Genomic DNA, 27834 nt, shown 5'->3' on the forward strand with positions numbered 1-27834 from the left:
ATCCACCATCACTTGTTTGAGGTCATGTATGTCAGTTTTCTGCACAAGTTCTTTGGAAGCAAATCATTAAGTGCTCCAATAAGTCCAGCCACCTTCAAGGACAGGTTAATCTCCTCCTCGTAAAGATGGGAGTACTTACATGAGAAAGACGACTCTTCCCCACTATTTACTTATTAATTCACAATTTATGTTTGGTAATATACATTCCTGTTTGGTTTCAGTTTAAGTTATAACTATATACTACATTACTTATTAGATCTAGCCAGCCTGGTTCCTGTAGCCCTTTGAAATGTCCATCCTCTTGTTTTTGAACACTTCCTTACTTTCTTATGATATTCATCTTGAATTTTTCTGTGCCCTGGGCCTAGAATAGCCATTTCAAGAAATCCTGAATCTGTTTAGAGTGTTATGTTAATCACTACTTAACAAGTTTGTTTAAGATTTAAGCTAATGTATGTGAAGCACTTCTCAACCTAGCACCTAATACATACATTCAAAAAATGGAAAAAGATATCATTGTTGTCACTGTTATTGCTATTATGTACATTTATAATAAATTTGGAACTTCCAAATTGTAATCCAAAATAGTATCCAACTAGCCATTGTATTAAGCCCTAATGTGCCCACAGATCTTTCTATATTTCTGAGGCTGAAGACAACATAAGCCCAAGAAATAGACACTCCTCCAATTCCAGGCCAGGAGTCTGCATTCTTTGTCCAGAAAACATTTTTCTCCATTACAAGAATTAATGAAGATCCATATTTTGAAGGGTATTTTTAAAAAAGCATTCCCACATAGAAGTCACTTAAAATCTATAGTATGCAGTTTAAATTCCTGCCCCAAACCATTGTTGTTTTGAGATACTGCAAAGTCACTTTTTTAGAAACTGGTATTGTATAAGTATGTTTTTTTAATGCCTCCAAATAATTCCTGTTGTGGGTCTGGGTACAATGGCTCATACTTGTAATCTCAGCTACTTGGTAGGTAGGAATCAGGAGATTTGAGGTCAATCTGGGTAAAAAGTTAACAAAATCCTATCTCAATCAACAGGCTGGGTATGGTGGCTCATGTTTGAAATCCCATCTAAGCAAAAAATGAGAAACCTTATCTAAGCCACAATGAAATCTAAGAAGGTTGGGGGAAGGGCCAGGAAGTGGCTCACGTGGTAAGAGCATCTGCCTAGCAAGTATGAGGCCCCCAAAACATAAATAGATAAATCTTGGGTGTCAAACATTAATGCAATTTTTAAATTTTTTAACTTTTGTCAGTCACAGGGATTGAACTCAGGGCCTAGGCACTGTCCCTGAGCTTTTCACTCAAGGCTAGCACTCTACCACTTTGAACATGTAGCTCCACTTCTGTTTTTTTGATGTTTCATTGTAGAAAAGAGTTTCTCAGGGCTGGGAAGGTGGCTCAGTGGTAGAGTGCTTGCCTTGCATGCATGAGGCCCTGGGTTCGATTCCTCAGCACCACATAAGCAAAAACAAAAAAGCCGGAAGTGGCGCTGTGGCTCAAGTGGTAGAGTGCTAGCCTTGAGCTGAAGAGCTGAGGGACAGCGCCCAGGTCCAAAGTTCAGGCCCCACGACCGGACCCCCCCCCCCAAAAAAAAAGAGTCTCTCAGAGTTTCCTGCCTGGGCTGGCTTTGAACCGCAGTCCTCAGATCTCAGTCTTCTGAGTAGCTAGGATTATAGGCATGAGGCATTAGCACCCAGCTAATGTCATTGTTCTTACTGAGTAACAGGTACAAGAAGAGTCTCTTTCATGCATTATAAACTGATAGCAAGAATCCTAAGATAGTAGCTGAAGAGAGACCTATAAGTCAAGCACTCTTGCAGGTTACAGTGGATGCTGTGGATTCTCAAGGATGGGAGGACTCAGATGGCAGTTGTGCAGGGTATATGAGGAGAAGGCTGGGGCCAATGAGCAGGTTTCAGGACATGAGGCGAGGGCTCTACCAAGGTGTGTAAGAAGCATTGCAAAAATTTTCCCTGCTTTGGGTCATGGTTCTTAGGCGCAATATGGTTCACATAAATGTCTTTCAACCCCTTTATAATATTTCAAAATTTTCTTGAGGAAAAGAATTATAAGATTTAAAGCAAATCCACCTTTTGTAAACCTAAGTAACATCTCATAATTCTCGTAGTTATTGTCCTTGCTCTTCTAAGAAGGTACAGAAGGAACCAGGTCAACAGAAGAAGATTTCTTACTTTCAAATACTATAAACTTCAGACTTCATTAAAAGGTCAAGGAGGCAGAATGTGTTAATCCTAGAACTCTAGCCCCGGACATGGGTGTATAGTCAAATTCATTGCTACTGCAAAGAAGGCATGCAATGAAGAGTCACTTGTGCTCGTGTTGAGTTCCTTATCTACCTCTCAGCAGATGAGAAACTTAGGGGCAATCATATATTTTAAGCCCCAATGTGTATAAAATGGTTAACCAGTATTACAAAATCTATAATTATTTTAAAATATTTTGATATGATTACTATAAGATGTATGAAAATTTACATTTCATTTCTAGACCAAGTCAGATAAAGTCATAGCTAACATGTACAGTCCAAGAATGGTAGTATGTTCTAGATCAGAAAAGAGGTGACCTCACTCCTACTATAATCAATAACCATTTATTTGGAAAGCTAAAAGTAAGATATGGGTTTTACTTGGTGAAATTAAAGGTACCCAAGACATAGAGAACTAATATAGTTTAAAACACTTGCAAGAAGAGAGACTAAGAATCCTCTGGTATCCCAACATTTCACATCCTGGTGATATTAGCCAAGCCTCAATCCACAGTCTACCTCTATCTCTAACCACTGGTTTAGAAGGATTTCTGATTGTATCATGTGTAATAAAGATTTAAATCCTACCTCAAGAAAAGCTTTTATTGATTTGATAGTTGGAATATCTAAAAGAAATAGAGATGAGAATTCTTCAAACAAACAAAATAGTTTGAATATATTCTACAGAATATGTCTCTGTGTATCAGACTTGGTCTGAGATTTGCATCCTTTAAACAAGGTATCAAGATTATGGAAGATTAACAATTGCCATCTTAAACTCCATAAGTGACTACTATACTTTCCCAAGAGACTCTAAAATCTGCACATGATCGAATTGTCTTAAAGAAGTTCTTAACTTCCACAGAGTTACTGAGAAGTTGCAGTGAACCAGATAATTTTTTAATTTAAGAGTAGGTATATTACCCATGCCTTCTTATATATTCAATATTTTAGGAATATGTGAAGTTAATTTTATAAATCATTTTAATACTTAAGTATATGTTAAACTTCATGCTTTTAGTCTGTAACCAATTAAGTGCACATTTTAAAATGTGGACTTTTCCTCAACAACACTATGGGTTTGAAATGTGATTTTAATTACCCATTGAACTGCTAAATTTTTTCAATGGAAACATTTCTCCCAAATTAGAAAAGAAACATAAGGAAAATAAAATTTGACATATAAATAATCGTTTTACAAAGCCATTTCATGTTTTCTCTATCCTGTCCAACCCTCCTTTTTAAGCTTCATCCCAAACATTTACTTCTCTTTATATACTTTATGTCCTTCTCTTTGTATACTTTTCTAACATGGTAAGCACTTGTACTCAGGAGTGCATAAATAAGGCCCTCAAACATTCCTCAAGGCTCAAATCAAATTTTATCTCTGCTTAGACTCTGAACTCTAAATGAAGAATTGCACCTTCATCTACTGTAACAGAGCACTTCGCACTCAGTGGAACTAGTTTCATAATTTCTCTGACTCCAATACTCTTATGCTCAACTATACATATTCTTCAAGATCATGGTTATAGTTAAGGTTCAGTCAATGTTAAATAAGCTTAGCATGTTTATAAAGTTAAATATGATTAGAATGTTAAATAAGATTAGTGCTGTATTCAGGATATTACACAGAATCTCTTGTTTTTTATAATTTTCCACTTGTGTAGACAATTCCTGAAATCCAGAATTATGGAAATAGTGTATAGGTTGATAGTGGGACACTGCCTTGGGAAGGCAGGAAAATGAACACTGATATTAAGCTATAGGATCAGGTTCCAGGTCTCCATGAACAGAAATAGGAACCTAGCACAGAGAGAGTAGATCAAAGTGCATCTGTCCCCAGTTTTGCACAGGGCCAGCTATGAGTACAATTGTGCCAGACTCCTTAAGAAATATAAAAACTTAAGATTTGTCGTTACCAGAATCACTTCTAATTGTTTTTCTAATTTCTATTTTCAAATTTTTGCTTTTATTTTTATTTATTTTTGTTTTATTGTGAAGGTGATGTACAGAGAGGTTACATTTCTTTTTGAAGAATGAGTACATTTCTTTTTGAAGAGTGTCACACCCTTCTAATTGTCTCCCAGTTTTTCCTCTCGCAACTTCCCTTCTTCCATCTCCAAGATGTTTAGTTCATTTTCAACATAGTGTCTAGTGGGTTTCATTGCTGAATTGGTTAACACTTTGTCCCACCATTTCTGCGCTTCCCCTTCCCCTCTCCAAATCAGACAAATTTATATACAAGGCAAAGTGCACAGAAATCAAAAACAGTGACAGAAGCAAATAACCCCCCCCCAAAAAAAGAAAGAAAAAAAAGAACCACAAACAGTATAATAAAAACCTTGTTTCTTGGAAGTGGAGCTGTGCTCAAAGTGGTAAAGCACTAGACGTGACAGGGACAGTGTCCCATGACTGACAAAAAATAAAAATAAAAAAATTCCAGAAATAAACAATTCCTAAAAAAAACAAACCTTTGTTACCCTTTCTTGGAGTTCACTTCTATAAACATCATTATGTGTAATCAGAGCACATAGTTATTAAGCCCTTCTGATCCTCTCCTAAGAATATCCTCCTTTGTTCTCACTGTGTAAATGTTTAGACTACTGTTTATTATCATAATCACAGAGAACTGAAAGAATGAGCTAAACTTTAAAAAGGATGTGGGCCTTAGGTAGACTATGAAGGTTTCATTCACAAGCAGAACTCTTGCTAATTTTTCCAGTATTTCACTGTGTAAAGCTAGTCATGTGATGCTCTTGTTTGTCTCCAGTTTAAGAAAGGGGAGGGAAAATGAACTAGATGCCTGGAACAAGACTCATTGACCCACAGGTCTGAAATTAGAGAATAAAATCTCATCAAATGAGAGCCAGGCCCAGTCTAACTGACCATTTCTTCATTTTATTTTTCTGGTGTTTTTTTTCTTTTATTGTTGTCTCCTCTTCCTTTGTTTTTCCCCTACCATCCCTTCCCTCCCACCTCCACAACTACACTCACTATACTCCCCCCCACCTAAATTGTAAAGTTTGTTTTTCAAATAGTGTCTTATACATATCTTTTTTACAATGATTCAACCTGTATCCTTATTTAAGTATTTTGTTTTTTCCCCTCCCCTCCCCAAATTAGAGAACTGTATATACAAGATGCAGGGCACCGATATCAAATACAGTGGGGAGGAACATACAAAGAAAGATCAACAAAAAAAACACACACACAAGGTACATTATAAATACATTAGAAACAATAGCAAGAAAGAAAAAAACCACTTGTGTCCCTATCTTGGGGTTCATTTTGCTTAACATCATCTTATCTGGTTATACGTACATAGCTTTTGACCTTTTCTGCTTGTCCCAGACATGTACTAGTAATTGCAAATAAAGGAAACCATGGGCCTTATGTTTCTTTGGGCCTGGCTTACTAACAGACCATTTCTTGTATTTGGGACACTGCGATTAGTATTTCATATATATCATTTATGATATAGTTGATAAAGCAGGAACCTTTAAAAAAAAAAGTAGATAATTTGCCAGGTGCTGGTAGCTCACACCTATAATTCTAGCTACTTGTAAGGCTGAAATCTGAGAGTCCCAGTTCAAAGCCAGCTCAGGCAAGAAGAGTGTCTGTGACACTCTGACCTCCAATTAACAACAACAACAACAAAAAGCAGGAAGTGGAGCTTTGACTCAAGTGGTAAAGCACTAGACTTGAGCAAAAAAGCTCAGGAACAACACCCAGGCCCTGAGTTAAAGCTCCAGAACAGGCACAAAATAAAAAAGTAGATCTTAAAAAGGTTAAGCAATTTCCCTGAGACAGAGAACTAATTGTACATGTTGAATAACAACAGCAGTATTGTGGTCCATAGACTTAAAAGTCGCTCCTGTTCACTGGAATTTAAATGAGAAGACAAACGAGAATATGTCCACACACAAAAAAAACATAAAATAGTTTTTAATTTTAACAATTACATTTCCTTATGAAGCCTATTATTATAGCAAAAACCAGAACAATACCTCCTTCCAGAATGTTTTTCTAATTGTTTTCTAAAAATTGTCTTTTTAATGAGGACGGCATTCTAAAGCTAGCATGCTGTCCAAATGGTTTTAACTTCAAGAAAAAAATATAATCTCACACCTGCTCCCTAAGAAATACTAAATTCAAAATCATGACATTTAAAATATGTCTTTGATATAAAATTCAACTCTAGATATTTACTGCTGAAGGATAGTTTAATTATTTTCTTCATTTCTACTGCTGTACATTCTGGCCAAACAACTGTATCATTGTGTTTCTGTGCTTTGCTTATTTCTCATTAGAGCATTTTTACTAACAATATAGAAGGATTGGCCAATATAGCTTATCATTCTTACTACTGGGTAGTATAATCAGAGATGTCTTTCAGAATCCACCAATCCATCAGTTAGATTTATAGTTAAGTATTCATGATTTAAAGAAGAATAAACAACTGTTCCTAAAGGACATTCAAATTCATTAAAGAGACACCCACCAGTAGAAGAATTAATACATCTTTTGATGATCTGCCGAACCCTATCCCCCCATAGAAATCCTGTGAAGAAGACATCAGTGCTGCCTAGACACTATCCTATTTTCATTGGAAGACTTCAGAATAATCAGATGGTAAATAATGCTGTAATCATCAGACACAGGGTTCCTTGAAGGCATGCTATCTGAAATAGTAAAAAAAAAAAAAAAAAATTCCAAGGTGTTTAGCACCTTAAAAAGAATCACGGCAAGAGAAAATCAATTTTTCCCTATGCTAAATACTATCATATTGCCTCCTCCAAATAGTTTGATGAGTTAATTTACTCTTGCAATAAGTATTTATTGATTGTGTATCAGATGCTAGGAACGATTATAGGAACAAAAGAAATATTAACAAAACACAAAAAATCTCTTTCCTTAGACAACTTAATTATACTAGGGAAAAACCAATAATAAATAAGTAAAACTTGTAATTACAGATGGTGATAAGTGTTATAGAAAAAAATCAGTAGGAAAGGAAATTAAATGAGATAATAAATGCGCTTGGCACAGTATAAGCATTTAAAATATATTGAAGGGTTTGGGATTCAAAAAGCTCTAAAAAAATTACTTGGTTTCAGAATTGAAGTTGTGGAGAAACTGAAATTTCCTTTTTGAGAGAGTAATAATTTTATCCCTCTACTTCTGAGTAAGTAAAATAATAACAACTTTCATTCATCAACTTCATATCAACAATGTATCATAACATAATGTTTCCTATCACACAATAGTTTATTTTATTCTCTGAAGCTTACATTCCCTTTATTTTATATTTACATCAAATAATGGTCTAAGAAACTCGATATCATAGATATAATCAGTTAAAAAGTAAGAATCAGTATCAAATAGACTTAACCCTGAAATCTAGGCCCTGTTTTCACTCAGGATTTAAGTACAAAGTGTCAGGAAAGACAGAGTCAAGAAGGGAAATTTGATATTGATCAAAACACATTGGACTCACAAACTGACATGTTGAATTATAACCTCTTTTTGTAACTACTTAAAGACAATAAAAATGTAATTTTAAAAAAAAATTAAAGAAGGGAAATGTGGACTGGGAATGTAGCTTAATGGTAGAGTGCTTGCCTAGCATGCATGAAGCCCTAGGTTTAATTCCTCAGTACCATATAATTAGAAAAAGGCCAGAAGTGGTGCTGTGGCTCAAGTGGTAGAGTGCTAGCCTTGAGCAAAAAATGTGCTCTGGGACAGCGCCCAAGCCCTGAGTTCAAGCCACAGGATTGGCAAAAAAGAAAAAGAAAGAAAGAAAGAAAAAAAGAAAGGAAGGAAGGAAGGAAGGAAATGTGACTATTGTTCCTTAGGTATTGTCCAATCCCTGCCTCCTTCTTCACCATTAATAACCTGCCCAGAGAATTTAATCTATTTACATATATGTAAATTATTGTATTTAACAATTCCAAAACCCCAAGTGAAAATTATCATATGGGAAAAACTACTGAAAAAATTACTTAAGGTTTGGTAATGTGGACTTTTTCCCATCAGCTGACATACTAGACCACTTTTTACTAGAAACATTTTGTGTTAATCAAGCTGGTTGGCAGTAGTCAATTTACTACTTCTTGTTTGAGTATCCTGGCACATATGATATTTAAACAAGGATGGTGTTAACAATCTAAGAATCAGAATAAAACATTATTCCAGAAATCATAATTACTACCATTTTATTAAAGAATACTATTAAACTGTAAAAGAAAATATATAGGTTTATTCACCTTCATAGCAAACAAACAATACTAAGCAGAACAAAGAACAGAAGGAAAACTCTCTGAGTAAAAAAATAACTGAGTAAAATGTGTCTGCTTTTAAATAACTGTATTATCCTTTTCTTGGTTTTCTACCTCTCTATTCATTTTCAGGTTAGTCAAAAATTAACTATCTAAAAATTCTATGATTGACCCTTATTACTACATAAATACCTTAATTTGCCAGTCTGAGTCTTTCTTAGTTAATCAGAGCAATCACACCTGTTGTTGTAATTGTTTTTATCTGGATTAATATTTGTCCATTTGTTGGTGCAGCTGCCCTCGTAAGGCAGGTGTTTTCCCATAGTATTTTGAAGCTGCATGCCACTCCTAGACACAGCTGAAGAAATGTTCATTTTTCTAGCTTCTTACTATGCTGCCTACCTACTTATTATTACTTCCTTCTTATTTACTTTAATTGAAAGTGAAATGTAACAATAGCAGTAAGGAACAGTTTCTTTTATAAATTACACTGGCAAACATTTTCACTTTTGCAAATAGTTTCTACTACATAGGGCCCTGTTGTTAGGTATTGGTAGTTGATTATCACACAGGCTGCCTGCAAGAGTGTCTGAGGGGAATTTTAAAGGGTCAGCCCCTTCTAATGCACACAAATATGGGGGAAAAAAGCTGAATACAGGGCAGAATTTAAGTTAATTTTAGAAAGCTAAACAGAAGAATATTTCACAAGGGGCATATCAGAGGAGATGCAAGGTCACTTGGTTTTAGTTGGAATATTTTTATGCTAAAATTGTTAGGTCTCACCTGGAAAACAGCCCCCTTCTCCTCCCACCTCTTTGTGAAGGACAACATTTAATCTTACCAGAAATCAAGTGCTGGAAACCAGTAATCGCCTGTAACTGTCAACCACCTGACTGTCAATCAGCAAAAGGACCCCAGGCTCTGAGATCGCTTCTGCATCCACTGGGCCATACCTTCTCCTTGCCTTTCCCTATATAATCTTCTCCGCCATTAGCTCCCTCTCTTCACACCTATATCTGCTGCAGGCAAATGATTTGGTTCTCCCATTGAACTCTGTTCTACCTGAAGCTTACATTGGTCTCCTTTCAGCAACCCTTACAAAAAAAAATAAGAATAAAAAGTGGCACGTAGCTGATGAGTTGGGGGGGGGGTGCAGTGGAAGTAAGGGTGAGGAATATGATGAGCTTAGATCTTCCCCAGAATGTGATCATTGGGAAGATTGGGTAAATAGAAGCCAACTATGATTGAGAAAGCTAGAGTTTAGAAAACAATGGTTTTGAGTGGACCAGTAAAGACAGAGCCTAGCTGGTAAAAGTTATTAGAAAAACATTTGAAGTAAGGAACTGAATGAAGAGGACAGAAGTTGAGAAAGCAACCACAGATTTGCCTGGAGCTTAATCTTAGGGTATGTACAGAAGAGAAAAACTAATCAAAACTATTTACACACAAAGCTCAGACAACAGTCTGAGATATATTACTGGGAGAGTTCATTGTTTCCTTTAGCCTATGCTCTTGCATTGGATGCATTTGTTGATTGTTTAATCACTGGTGAGAGTACCTGAAACAGCTGGTTTTGTGTCTTGTACAATGGTAAACATCAGGATGAACATCAGGATTGTTTAAGGGTAGAGCGCACACCTGTGAGATCTTGGGATTCAATCTTTGCAGAAGATTCCATATTTAGGCTTACAAAAGGTGATTCTAAAGGTGGACAAAAGCCCCTCATAGATTTGTCCAATTCCTATTTATTCACAGAGTCAAAAAAGTAAAAGATTATCATTCCTGTTAAGTACAATCATTCAAATTAACTCTGATAATTTTGCAGTTTTGTAGCTTAATAGATTAGTGAAACTTCTTCTAGCTGTGATCATCATCCTAGGTGAGAATCTTTCATTTAGCATAAAGTCCAAGAACTAATCAACAGTATCTCACTATTATAAACAGTAATAGTGAATCTAGGCTTTGGAAAATTAGCATGCTGGAACTGCCTTACCAAAGAAAGGTTCATTATAAATATTGACTGTAATTCCCTTTTTAATTAAAAAAATGTGAACTCTTCCTGTGGTAATATGACCTCAAATTAGAGACCTGCCAGCCTCCTGAAACTAGGGAATAGATTTTAAAAAAGGATAAATACCATAAATATGTTGTATAATTTAAGTGAGAGTTAAAGAAAGGGATAAAAGTAAGCAAGTAATAAAGAAAAAATAATATAAGCATTGAACCAATAGAATGGTTAATTAGCTTGCTTTACAAAGAAGATTTAATTTCTCCCTTGAAAGCAATGAGAGTGACAAATTAACTTGACCTACCAAATATCTTCAGGTATAATGTAATATGTCCCTCACTGCCTATAAAGAAAATGTCACTGGACTTGTACACATGACTGAATTATTATGAGTGGGGGTGATTTTCTCTGAGTTGTTTAACAAAATTGGTCCCTGATATATCAAGCTTTACAATTTCTGTTTGAATTGTTTTAGATCTAGGGGCAAGGAGAAAGCTGGATCCTCCAACCTCTAACACCTATAGGACTCAGTAGTACCAAAAGGACTACAAAGGACCAGCTACATCATTTACAAAGTTCAATGGAAATGAAAATGCAGAGTTCCTTATTTAAAATGTTCAACAATTTCAAGTTAGCAACAGCAAGACCATAAAACAAAGTATAGACCCATCTATACATCCACAAAGCTGCAGGCCAGGTTCAGTTCACACATTAGTCAGTCTGAGATCTTATTCCACATTTTCTCCCTGGCTCCTCTGTAACCCAAGCACAGAGTTGCACAGTGACTGGAAAAATGTGGAACATGTTTTATGGCTGAAAAGCAAAGAAAAACATGGCTGGTACTTTAAAAGTTTTCTCCTTTATCCTCACCAAGTCCTAAAAGCATTGTGAGGATTCAGATACTGAAAAATCTTGTATTTTACTCATTCTAAATACTTACCTATTACTTGTCAAAGTCCTATTTTAAAAAAGTGATATTCATGTTAAAAAAAAAGTCTCCTCACTTATGACCCACCTACAGAGCTGGTTATTTGCAATTACAGTCAAATTGCAAGTGACAATTCTTTTTCTGCTTAGACTCATCAAGCTGAACACTACCTATATGTTCAAGAATGGGAACCTAGAATATTCCATAAAAATACAGTCATAGTTTTAAATACATTTGGTTAAAGTGATTGTTTAAACTGCTTTTTGAAATGATGCATTTTAAGGCATGCTAAAGTGAATGCATCAATCTGAAATCTTGTATAGCATATAACTCCCCCAGCATACTAGGTTCCTGGAATGCTAGATTTATAGGGCTCTCTGAGATAGTTTTTAAATGGTGAGAAATAACTTTCATTAAAAAAATTTAAACAGCTCTCCAAGTTCATCTGCCATGTACATTTCTTAGCATCAGCTCTATCAAATGAAATAGAAGTATACTGTTTAAGTAACTTCAATTATAATCCTCAGAATAGCTTATACCATAAAAAAGGCACTAATTTCCATATTGGTCTTGTCTACACCCATAAGCTTCTAATCCAACCCAAAACAAAGGATAAAAAGCTTTTATTTAGTCATGCAATAAATTCACCTCTCTATATAAACCATATATGCATATATATGCATGCAGAGATATGGATTTATCTATTAGCAAATTTAATTGAAGTAAATAAAAATGGAGTATCAGACAGAAAATATTATTCTACTAAAAATTTGCCTGTTTATTTTTATCTCTTCCTCTAGAATTGTGTTATAAATTGTGATGCCTATAACCAGCACATAGAATATACTCTGTTTATTAAATCGAATTAAATCTGTAGATTCAAGTCAAAACTCTCAAAGTCACTGTGCCTAGAGCTCTTTTTCCTTCTGATCAACTTATACCTCATGTAGACATGGGTTTGGACCTCTTTGGGTAGGCTAGGACAAAGGTTAACTTCTTCCCAGAACTTTGAAAAGGCTAATGAGCTCTGTGGAACATTTCTAAGTATTCACCATTCCAGAATCAATATCAGTGTGCTAGCCACATATGCATTAGCCCCAACTCAAACAAAGAGCAGCCCTTAAAGCCCAGTAATGACACTGGGCGTGGATAGCTGGGGATGGGCAAGATGATGCAGATATGACTGTATCAGATCTCCTTAAAGACATCCAGGATATTACACAAGACTTGTTCTTGTGCATTGTCAGAAACAAGCCGCATTTGACTTCAGCCACTGGCACATTTGGCAAAATAAACCTTTTTATTTTCTTGATTCAGGAGACAGGGTTTAATGGCACCTTATAAACTGTGAAAGAAGATTCTGTTTCTATTACTTGTCTGCTATCAGGGAATACAGTTGTCTTAAAGTTAACAGAGCACTACCTGTGTAGCTGATAAGACAGGTACAACAACTCTGAATCATTAATGACTCAGATAAAACCTGCTTCTACTGAAACTCTGTCATGATCAGATGTATTTACATAGCATTTTTCCATACATAGATCCAGATTTAAAAAAACAAAAAAGATGTCAAGCCAGGATACTTGTAAAAGACCCAAGCATCAATTCTGCATTACTTAAATCTCTAGGATCAGAGTAAATAATCAGTTATGACCAAGATTCATGTTTGTCATTCTTGTAAAGTTCATCTTAGCATGGTAAATGAGATTTACTTCTACATGTAAAATGAGACTCTAAATTAGAATGAGGAAGAGTAGAGTATATGTGATAGAGTATAGATGACTCTTCTGAATGGTATATATAGTTAAGCTGTCTTAAAACGAAGTCAAACTATTTTGACTGGTTAAACATGTGAGTTTCACATCTAGACTGCATTGATTTGGAATGATGGTCCAATGACTTATTAACTATGTGAACTTAGCAAATTTGTAATTTGTTTAAGAACTGATTTCTAAAAGAATGTGACTTACATAGCTGAGGCTGGCCTGCAACTCTCAACCCTAATAGCAAGAGATTGCCTCCTAAGTGCTGGAAAATTGGCATGTGCTCCCACACTTGGCTACATAGCACCTAACCCAACAAAGTGACATTGTGGACATTGTGTCTCTCTACCTCATAATTTTGGTATAAGGGCTAAATAAGATAGTACACAATGCTTAGTCCAGTAACTGATACATAATAAGAGCTGGAAATGATAACTCTGGTTATTATTATGATTAATAGGTTTTTTACCACTACCATGGTCTCATTATCTATAAAGAAATAACTTCTTTGTAACTTTGTAACTCAGTGAGGAAAAACAATAACCAAAAGATAAAGGAGGTTGACTTATGAGGTTTACACAATCTAAACTTGGCTACATAGTAAACATGGTCTAAATAACCTTTCTGTCACTATTATGAAAGAAAATTCTTTAAATACTAGAAAATTTCAGTGATATACAATAAATGAAACCATAGTGCAATCTCACCCATCCTCTACACATAACACACACACACACACACACACACACACACACACACACACACACACCATTCACCCCTTGGGGATATATTAAAACTACAGCAACTAAAATAGGCTTAGCCAGTAATTAAGACACACAGCTCATCAGAGAGCAGCACAGTCTATGGCCCTCTGAGAAGAAATGAAGCATCAAGATGACAGCTCCCATTACCAGGGCTTTGTTCTCATGAAGCAAAAAGAGCATAAAAGCATAAAATTGAGGAATTGTAACTACATTTTGAACCTTTATAGAGGTTGGGAGGATTATAGGCTTGCTTGAACTGTAAGATGTTCCACTAGATAACTGCGTCAGCCCACACCCACCAGTGCCTGTCCCCACCCTCTAAGCATGACTTCACTTTTTTTAATATTGCCCTTAAGGAATCAGCTTCTGAGATTTCCAGTAATTGTACAAATCATCCACAATGAAGCAGCTGAGTGCACCAATAGACAAAAGATACAAGAATCAAGCAAACAGAACACCTATTAAAATTCTGCCCTTAGTTATTTTTTATTTCTAGCAATTCATGTTAACAAACAAGCCTTTCTTCATTGCTTTTCATTGGAAATACTATTTTAGAGAAATTCTAATGGACACTGAGTGATTTTTTTCCCAGATTTATAATCCAGCCACTAGACATACTTTCCCTTCCCCCATCATCATCTGGCACTCCTCCCTGTCACCTTAGAGCTTTGACTTAGCTGTGTTCACACCCAACAGTCCCAGCAGAGCTTTCTGCTCATACTATGCGACATAAAAAAGCAGGCAATGAACAGTTCATGCTCCTAAGTGTTCGTGATAAAGCCAGCCAGACTAAGCTGACCTCTCCCATTCCATGTAGCTATATGTCAACCATATTAGTTTAAAAGCTTGAGAGTAGCATGTGTGTGTGTGTGTGAGAGAGAGAGAGAGAGAGAGAATGTGATGTGTATAAACAAACTAATTAAAAATCTGTGGTCTTTCATTCAGGCAGTGTCCAATGGGACTAATATATTCAATTCTGTGTCAAAAAAAATCACACTCCAAGCTGGCTAGAGGTAGTGCTTTTTCCTGCTTCCTATGATATATCTGATTTAGGCTCAAAAACAACCTAAAAGAAAAGGAACTCCAGGAGTTGCTATTCTTTCCTGTGAGACTTTTCAAATAAAAACTATCAGCTTAGCAGTACTGAGCCATAAGACCACTCCCAGATTGTAAGTGGACATATTGATCAATTGAACTGACATGTGCCTCTTGTTTCTTCCCCCTCGTAGCAATCAGTCATACCAGGAAAATCCATTTCATTTTCCAATACAAAAGGCAACACACTGTTTCTTTGCATGCACTGTTAGACTCTTAAAAAGAAAAGTAAGGATGAAGATGTGTAAAGATAGAACTAAGAATTGAAATATAGACACATGTTCATCTGGTTTCACAATTGAGTTGAAGTTATGAGCAAGCTGATGGATTTGTATTACTGACAATCATATTTATTCATCCTATCAGTTTCTGATTAAAGTTATGCAAGAGAGGGAAACATTGCTACTACTTTCAGAGACTCTCCTCAGGGTTACCCTTCACTGCAACTGCCGCAGAGATAAGACTTGTTCGTTTCTCAGTTACAAGTCAGCCTGAAAACAACTCTGGCTATTCTAGAGACCAGCTAAAGACAGAAAAATATCGTGGCAGTCTCTCAACTAACTATGGAGGACATGAGCTGAAGAACTACCATATAAATGAAAAAGCCCAAATAATTTCATTTGTGTTGTCTCTATGCTTTTAATAAATTTTGTCTTGAACATATAAGAGAATCTTTTTCACATCAGGGTTATGTCAAATGCTTATTCAGCATTTGTTCCTTGACATGAAGAAACTGAAACCTAACTGAGTAAATACTGAATTTCACCCTGCAAATTACATAAATCACAGGAGCAAATAAGGAACCATAAAAAGGAGATATATATATATATACAATTTTTAAATACTGGGAACTCCTCATTCAGAGCTTATTTACGATTTTGCAATAGAAAATTATCTTACGTTCATGAAAAAAAATCTATGAGAACACTAAAAATAACAGGCAGAGAAACAGCAAGAAAAATTCTTTGTACTTTGATTCCTACAAGACTCTTACAGGCCTTTGTCTTAATCCAACAGCCTGAAAAACAGATTTAGGCAAACAACCCTTCTTTCCTCAGTCCATTTTAAGCAGACAACATCCCCCATCTCTGCCTGAGCAGACACGACTACCCAACAAAACAGCCATGCAATTAAGGCCCAGACATTTAACACTCACCATCTCCTGCTCCCACCGTCTTCTTTTGATGTTTACGGCACATCTGTAGGATGCAATACTAGGAGATGCCTTGTTTGACCTGCTGCATGATGCTGTGACATCAGTTCAGATGATGCAGCTCATTATGGGAAAGACTGCTGTTGCTATGGCAACTGGGATGTGCTAGGAATCCTTGCTGCATTTCCAGTGGAGCTGAGACAATACGGAAGCCCTGTAAGAAACAGACAATATGCAAAATTTAGACCAAAGGAGGAGGACTTATTGGACTAAAATCCATATGTTTGAAAGGAATTTCTTAAAAGGACTTTGGAAAAATATTAGAATTACCTTCCTCTTTGGTGTTTGACATTTAGAAAAAAGGTGGGAGAAGAATATAGATTTAGTACTAAATAAATGAGAACTCAAATACATAATGTTCCCCTGTTAGTCAATTTGATTACTTTTTCTTCTCTTGAAAGTAACATTATAATGCTTTTTTTAAAGTTACCAAAAATAATTTTTGCTTATCTATCAGAGATCTAAAGAACAAAGCAGGGAGCAGAAGAAAAATGAACATATAAGAAATAGAATAGAAACAGTTGACCAAGTGATTCTAATTCTAAAGTAAACAAACTTTAATTCTCAAAAATGGCCAAACCATTGGCCAATTTAATTTGCCCTGACAAGCCCACAGATTCTTCTCATGAAGAGTAACATGATCTTTGATAGTATGGGGAGGAGGGCTGGATTTTAAGGGGGGCATACTACACTACCTTCGATTATATAGACCCTTCTATTGGCCAGCAGAGAACTCCTCCTATTTATGGCTAAACTTCAAGTCTTGCCTGGGACCAAATATGGTGATTGAAACAAGTGGCAGGCCTACTAGGAAACTTCCTATATCATTGGCATTCAAAACATTGAGATCTAATTTTTTTTTTGTTTTCTCTTTGAGGGTAATGAAGACCTATCCCTGGCAGAAGCTGTCACTGTGTGAAAATGACATTTAAACAGACACAGTGAAGAAAGGCAAAAAAGAAGGAGAGGAAGAAGGAGGAGGAGGAGGAGGAGGAGGAAGAGGAGGAGGAGAAAGGCAAGTCTAGAAAATCACTTCTTCCCTGTATGGAGCATAAACAAACATCATGTTGCCAGAACTGTGGGAAAGAAAACATGGACAGAACAGTCAATCTCTTGCATATTTAATACTTTCAGGGCATCAATAAAGAAAGAAGCAAGTGACCTAACTCTACTTTCACAACTCTGAGGAAAATCAACATTATAAAAGCTCAAAATATAATGACAATGTATTTGTACCATTGTATCTAAGATTTTAAACAGGAGTGTTAATCAGTAGAATGAGGTTTGGGGATAGAGTGGCAGAAGGAATTCAGGCAGTGACTCTGTAAATAGGAGCTGATAAAATGCCTGAGATGTGCCAAGATCCTAGCAGGGTGCACCCTCAGCTCTGCACAGAGCAGCCCTTCCCTTAATGTGAAGCCAGGATTATTCTTATTTTACCCAGTGAAGAACAGGAGACCAAATGCAAATGGTGATGCTAGCTGCCTAGATTACCTACACTCTCCACAGTCAGGCTGAGCATGATTTCCTCCAACCTCAATATGACAATACTGTGAACTTGGTTCTCAGGCAGCACTGTAGCACAAACAACATTGACCTGGAATTCACAAAGTATGATGCCAATTCTTCTATGTGACTTCAGACTAATCAATTACATTGATCTAAAGAGATTTTAGATTTAGCTAAAAACTATGGATTTCAGTGGTTTGGTTAGTGTAAGGATCATCTTTTAATGATATAAGTCAAGGCTAGACTACCTTGATTAAGGGAGAATAAGAATGCCAGTGCCAGAATGATAGACCCTTCTTACTACCACCATCTCTGGAAAAAAAAACAGAATTAAAACACAGAGCTGGAACAAGATTAGTCTTTTCAGAATTCAAATTCCATTCTATAAAAAAGACAAGGCAGACAGGGCACTGGTGGTTCACACTACTGATAGGAGTCTATGATCCTAGCTACTCAGGAGGCTGAGATCTGAGGATCATGATTCAAACCCATAAATTAACCACCCCCAAAAAAGCCATGAGTGGAACTGTGGCACAGTGGTAGAGCCTTGAGCAGAAAAAGCTAAGGGACAGCATAGAGGCCCGGAGTTCAAGTCCCATTACTGGCAGTCTCTCTCTCTCTCTCTGTCTCTCTGTCTCTCTCTCTCTCTCTCTCTCTCTCTCTCTCTTTCTCTCACACACACACACACACACTGAGTATCATTCTTCCTAAAAGTAAAATTCTATACCATGCAGATACCACATTTTTCTTTTTTAATTTTATTTTATTGTAAAGGTGATGTACAGAGGGGTTACAGTTACATAAGTAAGGTAATGAGTACATTTCTTGTCAAACATTGTTACCCCTCCCTCAATTTTCTCCAACTTTCCCTCTCCCTTAATTCCCTTCTCCCAAGTTGTAAGGTTCATTTCCAACATAGTGTCTTGTGAGTATTGCTGCTGCATTGGTTCACCCTTGGTCACCATTTTGTTATTCCCCTTCCCTTCCCAAATCAGATAAACATATGTACAAGACACAGGGTACCAAAATCAAAAACAGTGACCACAGGGGATAAATCAAAGGAAAAAATGAAAGGAAAAAGAAATAACTTCAAACAGTTAATTAAAAAAAACTTTTGTTTCCATATCTTGGAGTTCTTTTTTATTAGCATCATTTTATATGGTCATATGTACAGAGCTATTGTGATCCTCTGCTAGTACTATCCTAAACATACACTAATTATTACAAATGAGGAGCCTATGTTTCTTTGAGCCTACTTTACTTCACTTAATATGATATTTTCCAAGTCTTTCCATTTCCTTACGGATGGGGCAATGTCATTCTTTCTGATGGAAGCATAGAATTCCATTGTGTATATATACTACATTTTCTTGATCCATTCATCTGCTGAGGGGCATCTGTGTTGGTTCCATATCTTAGCTATGGTAAATAATTCTGCAATGAACATAGTTGTGCTGGTAGCTTTTGTATGGCCTTGTTTGTGGTCCTTTGAGTAAATGCCCAGAAGTGGGACTGCTTCATAGGGGACCTCTATGTTTAGTCTTTTGAAGAACCTTCATACTGCTTTCCAGAGTGATTGAACCAGTTTATATTCCCACCAACAGTGTAGTAGTGTTCCCTTTTGGTCACAACCCCATCAGCATCTGTTATTATTTGTTTGTTTGTTTGTTTTTGATAATGACCATTCTACCTGGGGTGAGGTGGAATCTCAATGTAGTTTTGATTTGCATAGGGCCAGTGATGTTGAGCATTTCTTCATGTGTCTATTTGCTATTTTTATTTCCTCTCCAGAGAAGTCTCTTTTTAATTTTTTAGCCCATTTATTAATAGGGTGGGTGTTTCTTTGAGAATGGTTGTTGTGGGGTTTGATTTTTTTTGAAGTCTAGATACTTCTTTGAGGCCCAGACTGTTGTATAGTTAGTGAAGATCTTCTCCTAATCTGTGAGATTTCTATTGATCTTGCTAGTAATATCCTTTGCCATGCAGAAGCTCTGCCATTTAATGCAATCCCATCTATTCATCCTTTCTTTGATTTCTTATGTTTCTGTATCTTTATTTAGAAAATTTCTACCTGTACCAAGGAGCCCTAGTTTATCCCCTATCCCTTCCTGTCATATTTTTAGGGTATCTGCTCCTACCTTGATATCTTTGATCCATTTGGAATTGGTTCTAACTTCAGTTTTCTACATGTGTACAGCCAATTCTGCCAGCACCATTTGTTCAAGAGGCTGTCTTTTTATCCATCTGATAATTTTGGCTCTCTTCTCAAAGATTAGATAGCCATAGGTCTGTGGGATTATTTCTGGGTTTTCAATTCTATTCCATTAGTCCTCAGGCCTCTTCAGCACAGACCACATTTTCTTGACCCATTTGTCTACTGAAGGACATCTGGGTTGTTTCTGCATGAACAATGCATGGCTGTGCAAGGACTGCTACAGTACTCTGATTTGGAACCTTTTAGCTAAATGCCTGTAAGTGGTATTGTTTGATCATAGGGTAGTTCTATGTTTCATTTTTTAAAGAATTTCTAAACTGCTTTCCAGAGTGAGTAGAGCAGTTTACATTTCCACCAACATTGTCTTAGAATTCTATTTTCCCCACATCCATGCCACCGTTTATTGTTGTGTTCTTCTGCGCGCATGTGTGTGTGTGTGTGTGTGTGTGTGTGTGTGTGTGTGTGTGTGTGTGTGTTGGTCTTGGGGCTTGAACTTAAGGCCTGGATACTGTCCCTGAGCTCCCTGCCACTTTGAGCCACAGCTCCACTTCTGGTTTTCTGGTGGTTAAATGGAGATAAGTGTTTCATGGACTTTCTTGCCCCAGCTAGCTTTGACCCATGATCCTCAGATCTCAGCTTCATGAGTAGCTAGGATTACATCCATGAGCCACCAGCGCCTAGCTTGCTTGTATTCTTGATGATGGCCATTCTAACTGCAGTGAGATAGAATCTCAGTACCATTTTTATTTGCATTTCCTTGATAACCAAAACTACCGAACATTTCTTTATGAGTTTATTGAGCACTTTTACTTATTCTTCTGAGAATAATAATCATCATCATAACAACAACAATGGGCTTATTTGCCCATTTATTAATGAATTCGGTTGTTGATCCTTTGTGGGTAGTTTCTTGAGTTCTTTTATATTCTAGATATTAAGTCATTGTCTGACATATAACTAGCAAACATTTTCTTCCATTCTGTAGGCTGTCATTTTAGCTTGTTAAGTATGTCCTTTCCCTGAAGAGACTTCTTAGTTTGATGCAATCCCATTTGTCATTTCTTTCTTCAATTTGCAGAGCTCCTGGAACATTACTCAAAAAGTCCCTGCCTATGTCAAGACTACTCCTTCTTATAGTCGTTCCAGGACTTACACTGAAGTCTTTGATCTATTTTGAGTTGTTGATACAGGGTGACAGATAAGAATCCAGTTTCAGTTTCCTGCATTTGAATATTCAATTTTCCCAAAACCAGTTGTTGAAAAGGCTGTCGTTTTTTTCCTATTATTTTGGCTCCCTTATCAGATACGAAATGGCTATAAGTCTGTGGGTTTATTTCTTTTTTTGGGGTGGGGGTCCGGTCGTGGGGCCTGAACTCTGGGCCTGGGCGCTGTCCCTCAGCTCTTCAGCTCAAGGCTAGCGCTCTACCACTTGAGCCACAGCGCCACTTCCGGCTTGTTTCCTTTTGCTTATGTGGTGCCGAGGAATCGAACCCAGGCCTCAGTCATGCAAGGCAAGCGTTCTACCACTGAGCCACCTTCCCAGCCACTGTGGGTTTATTTCTGAATCTTTGATTCTGTTCAATTGGTCCTTGGGACTGCTTTTGTACCATAGTACATAGTTCTTTGAAGTCTGGAATTGGTATACCTCCAGCACTACTTTTGTCTCCCCAGGATTGCTTTTGTGATTTGGGGCCTTTTGAGGTTCCATATAAATTTCTGGATTGTTTTCTCTATCTCAGTGATGAATGATATTGGTATTTTGATGGGTATTGCATTACACTTGTAGACTGCCTTAGACAGTAGTGCCATTTTCTTGATATTAATTCTGCTAATTCAGGAACACATGAGGTCTTTCCACTTCATAATGTCTTCTTCAGTTTCTTTCTTAAAGATTTTATACTGTTTGTTGTAGGATTTCTTTATTTCCTTGGTTTGGTTGATTCCTAGCTTTTGTTTTGTTTTTTTTAAACTATTATAAATGGACTTGCTTTCCTGATTTCACTCTCTCTCTCTCTTCTCATTGCTAGCAAAAAGAAAAACTAATCATTTTTTGTGGATTGATTTTATGTTCTGCTACTTTGTCATAGTTATTTATCAGTTCTAGGAACTTGGGTCCTTTAGATACAGGATCATGTCATATGCAAATAGGGATAGTTTTACTTCTTCCTTCCCTATTTGGATCCCCTTTATGTCTTTCTATTACTTTACTGCTCTGACTAAGAATTCCAGTGCTGTATGGAAAAGGAGTAGAAAAGTAGACATCTTATTATGTTAAGTGAAGTAAGTCTTGTCCAGAGAGACAAAGGAGAACTCAAATGATGTAACTCCTTAAAAAAAAACACTCATAGTCCAACAAAATGAAAAGCAGGAAGCTGCTGTTTGGGTAGGCAGGAGGCCGGGAGGGGGGGGTGCTGGGTAAGTGGAGATGGTAGACAAAGACAGGGAAGGGGGGAGCACACATAATAATAGTTAATTCATATTCTATGAAACAAGGAAAATGGAGGGGACAGGTGAAGTTCAGAAGGATGAGAAAGAATGATAAAAGGGCTGAAGTCAACCAAGGTGTACTGAACTTATAAACTAACATGTTGCACAGTAACCCATTTGTACAACTACTTAGAGAGACAGAGAGACAGAGAGAGAGAGAGAAAGAGAGAGAGAGAAAGAGAGAGAGAATATGTAGGATGAATCAGGTTATTCCATTCTTCAATATGACTTCTCAGGATGTTAGTCTCCTTTGCCAGCAATAAGTCAGATGGGAAAAATGGATAGCTCATCAATCCTGAGGCCAGGTCAGATTTTCAATAACCCGAGCCAGCTGAATTACTGGCCCTCAAATTGACCCAAATTAGCTAAGAAAAGGTAACCCTTTTCCAGAAGTAAACCATGAAGTGTTTCCTTGCTTTGTGAATGAGCCTATAGTAATTCACTTTAGACTTCCCAGCAGATACCTCTCTTCTAGATCTTCGCATCCTGGCATTGTTTTGAGAATTACATATAATAACGTATATAATAGCATTGTGTTAACAGAAGCATTATAGAAATGTTAGACCTTATTAATGTCACCATAAGAGCACACTTATCACATTAGCAGAGGCTGCTTAGCACTCAGATTCTAAGTCAGGGATAAAATGGGTAAGAAATAGTTAGCAAAATTGTGCCTAATGTATTTATAATGTACCATGTGATATTTTTTGTCTCTTTGTATGTTCCTCTCCCATGGTATAACCCCTGTTTTCACTGTATTTGATATCAGTGCCCTACATCTTGTATATAAACTTCTCTAACTTGGGGATGGGAAGGGAAAAAACAAAATGCTTAAATAGAGATACAGGTTGACCCATTGTAACAATGAGATGTACAAGACACTATGTTGAAAAATGAATGAACTACAATGAGTGTAGTTGTAGAGGTGGGAGGGAAGAAAGGGTAAGGGAAAAACAAAGGAGGAGGTAACATTGCTTGATAGGAAATGTACTCATGATGTGGCTCGTGTAACCCCTCTGTACAGTATTTTTACAATAAAAAACGTATTAAAAAAAGATTTCCTCATATATATATATATATGAAATAGTTAGCAAACTCTGCACAAATACCAGTAGAGCCTACTGCTCAATACTCACCAAAAATAAAGTTGAGGAGTGGGAATGTACAAGAGGTCCTCCCAGAGGAAAAGAACTAGGAACACAGGTACCAATAAAGAAAGAATGGCATTGCTCCATTCATAAAGAAATGGAAAGACTTGGAAACAATTATATTAAACAACATAAGCCAGACCCAAAGTAACATAGGTTGTATGGTCTCCTTCATTTGTAATAACTAGAATGTGCCTATAAATCTAGTAAGTAAACCCAGTGGATAGTAAAAGACAAAAAATTAGACTTTGCCATGAAAAATTAAACAGGACTCTAAACATTCACATAATGAGACCAAAAGAGGATATTCTTAGGAAAGGATCATGAGGGCTCAAGAGCCATGTACATATGCTCATATAAAATGATGCTATTGAAATGAACTCCAAGAAATGGAAATGAGGTTTTTTAATTGTCCTGATTTCAGTTCATTTTTTTCTTTCCTTTTTTCTTGGGTTTAAATTTCTTGTGTTTTTTCTTTCTATACCTTTTGTCTTATATGTAACTTTATCTGATTTGGAAGAGGAAGGGGAAACATAGATACAGTGGGATAAAGGGTGAACTAATTCAACAGTGATACTCACTTGACATTGTATTGAAAATGAACTATATAACTTGATTGGGGGGGGATCAGAGGGAAAAACTAGGAGAAAATGAGGGAAGAGGTAATACTGTTCAAAAAGAGATGTACTCAATACCTGATTTATATAACTGTAACCCCTCTGTATATCACCTTTACAATAAAAACTAAATTAAAAAGAGAGAGATTAAAAAAAGAAGTTTCTCTTGAAGAACAGAACAGAGTCAAACCACTGAACTGAAGCAGGCAACTCAACACCTTAGCAACCAGAAGGATTTCAGAACTGTGATGAGAAAGCCTAAAATATAACTTGTAAAATATAATTTTAAAATCAAAAAGGAAAAGACAAATACTGACCAAATGACTCTACTTCTAAAACAAATAAGATTTAAAACATGAACAAGCTGGGCTGGGAAGGTGGCTCAGTAGTAGAGTGCTTGCCTTGCATGTATGAGGCCCTGGGTTCAATTACTCAGTACCACATAAGCAGAAAGAGCCGGAAGTGGTGCTATGGCTCAAGTGGTCGACTGCTAGCCTTGAGCTGAAGAGCTGAGGGAGAGTGCCCAGGCCCAGAGTTCAGGCCCCAGTACTGATAAAAAATAATAATAGTTAATTAATTTTAAACATGAACAAGCTGAGTCTAGTAATCCAAATCTGTAATCTCAGCACTTGGGAAGCTAAAGTATGAGACAGTGAGTTTGAGGCTAGCCTGGACTAATTGTCCATCCAAAAAAGAAAAGAAAAAGCAAGCCACATGAAAATGAAATGTTTCCTAGTCTGTCCCTTATGAAAATGACTCTATTAAGAACTATTAAGAAATTCTGGACTCAGTTTGAATATAGAAACTAAATGGCACATTAGGCAGCACACTTGAGTTATATTGTGGGGAGGGTTATAAGAACTTTTATAGAAAAAGAAAAGAAAGAGATTTTATGGAGTAATTGGAGATGCGTCTTTAAAGGGTACATCTCAGCACTGGCCTCTGACTGCACTCTTTAATTCCTGGCTGCCATGAAGTAAACAACTTTCCTCTACCCTGTCCTTTCTCCATGATGTCTGCCTTGCCCTGGAACTAAAAGCAATGGAGCCAGCTGATCATAAACTTAAATCTCTAAAAATGTAAGCCAAAATAAATCTTTTTTATCTTAATTATTTTGTCACAGCAATGACATACCTAACTTGCACAATCATTGAGATTTTAGGGTAGTTTCTGATGGATAATGGTCTACTTATAGATAGAATTATTATGATACATAAAATAAGAAATACATGTAAGCAAAATATATATGAAAAATTAATTTACACATTTCCTATTATAAACTGACAATGTTTAAAACAGGTTCCTTTTTTGCAGATGATCCCAGAACCTTTAATCCACTTATATGCATAGTGAGAGTATTCCCTAGGGGACAATATAGACAATAATTTATTTAAGCACAACATCCTTTTTTCATGGACTAATGTGCCACTGGATGTCCATTGCTGCATGGGAAACATGACTGTGAACACAATGGACTAGAAACCCCATGGATTCTCTATTCACTCTGGAGGCTCCAGAAAAGTGCAGGGAATGAAAGTGCTCTCGTCTCCAGTACAATTCAGTGCATCTGCAGTCTTTGTCTACCCTCCTGAAGTGAAGACAGAAATTCAATGGTGCTATTATATACAGATGGTAACATTTATATACATGTTTCCTTCTGAACATTTTACCCACTTATCTAAACTCCACATTTTCCCCCATGATATGGGAATAATACCTACCTTCCAGATACTAAACTAATGTTAAATGTTCATTTAACAAATATTTTATAGAGCATCTACTATGTATCAGGTATTGTTCCAAGAGCTCAGAATACATAAAAGAGCAAAACAGAGCAGAATCCCTGTCTTTGAAGAACTCATGTTGTACTATGAACTCATGTTGTATCCCACATGGTGCCTGGCATATTCATATATATATATTTTTTTCTTTGTTACTAATAAAATATGTGGTATTATGAAATGTGAAATCATTTTCAGTATATTAATCAGATTTCCCAGGTTCTATTCCTTTTGAAGAAAAGTGGAGTTAGAAGAAGTAAACAATGATGAGAATGAAAAGTAAGGCCTGGAAAATGGGAGGGTACCTGTAAGAGAGATGACATGACTTTTTACAAGCACACCAGATTGGTCTAGTAGTCAGTCAAGATTGAGGAACTAAAGTAAATAATTCGCATGTAAATAATTGCTATCTTGTTGCACTAGTTGAAATATAAGTATATAATTGCTATAAAATGGATCATTATAACCTCCTAAAACTAGAACAGGAAGTTTAAGCTTTTCTACCAAGGGTGAAGAAAAGTGTAAAACTTGAGACCTGAAACAGTAAATTGGAAGGAGTCAAATGTCTCACAGAAGGTTCAGTCCAAGGAAAGCTACTCAACAAATAAGGAAAAGACATAGTTTGAACATCATTCTTTAGAAGGAATAGTAAAATATTTCCTTTTCATCTGGGCTTCCTAGAAATAAGCTCTTTTAATTTCTAAACTGGTAATCATTTTCTCACTTTTTATTTAATCTAAACTATCTTAAGTGTACATTTCAGCCTAAATAATTTTTTTTAAAAAGCACACACAGAGAAGAGTAGATCTATGTTTTCAAATGTTTTAATCAATGTGACTTACCTTTTGAGAAATGAAGAATAAATGAGATAAAATTCTAGTAATTATTATTATAGCTAACTATATGTCATATAATAGGTATTATTAATACATAGGATATTATCAATTCATTTAACCCTAAAAAAAATCCCGGGAGAAAAGTATCGATTCTCATAAGGGATAGAAACCTTCAGAGTTGCCTGAAATCTTGCTACTCTAAGTAGAAAGAGTTGAAACCAGGCATGCTGAGTAGAGAGCCTATAATCTTAACCTCTAAGGCACAATGCATAATCACCAAAATGTATTTGCCTCTAAAATGCACATTTCCCTCACTAACCCTCTTGTCCAGGCCTCTTTCTCATCCTACCTCTATTCCCTAGCAGTAACTTAGAATTCAGCTGGCTGTGAAAGAAGAGGCAGGACTCTCTGAAAACCCACAAATGTTTAGTCATGTACAGACCATAGAGAAGAAACTCTTAAAGAAACTCCAATGAACCCTCACATTTTGAAGCCAACATGTGGCAACAAATCTCGACTATGAAAATTGTGTGATATAATTTGACATTCTAAAGTTTTCAATAGGTTCAATAAGGAGATCTCTAAACTCTTCTGCCACGAGATGAATTCCCACTGGTAATTTATTCCTATACTTTAACACCAATGCTGTTCAAGGAGCAAAGCTGCAACATAGATGCTGCCTACCATCAAAGGAGGACAGATACATAAATACATGGTATGGTAAGTAGACAAGGAAGTACAACTTCAATAATTACTAGGACTCTGGCAACACTAGTGTAATTTTCAGGTGTTGTAGGCAGTGTTAATTTGCAGGGTTGATTCATAAAAAGGACTGTTGCTCCACAAGGAAATAGAGCACAGAGCTTAGAAAAAGGAGTCCTGAGACTCATCTCTGGTATGAAGTATG

General features: G+C 36.4%; 1 protein-coding gene across 1 annotated transcript in view; it reads right to left on the reverse strand.

Annotated features, from left to right (window-relative positions):
• The window catches only part of Akap6 (A kinase (PRKA) anchor protein 6), a 465374-nt gene extending 449005 nt beyond the window's left edge, over positions 1-16369 (reverse strand). Inside the window, exon 1 of the mRNA XM_013033451.1 lies at positions 16278-16369. The gene's annotated coding sequence lies outside the window, so the exon portion shown is untranslated. The remainder of the gene's footprint in view (positions 1-16277) is intronic.
• Between the last annotated feature and the right edge of the window lie 11465 nt (positions 16370-27834).

This window comes from Dipodomys ordii, unplaced genomic scaffold (genome assembly GCF_000151885.1).
Source record: "Dipodomys ordii isolate 6190 unplaced genomic scaffold, Dord_2.0 Scaffold168, whole genome shotgun sequence".
Lineage (NCBI taxonomy): Eukaryota > Metazoa > Chordata > Mammalia > Rodentia > Heteromyidae > Dipodomys > Dipodomys ordii.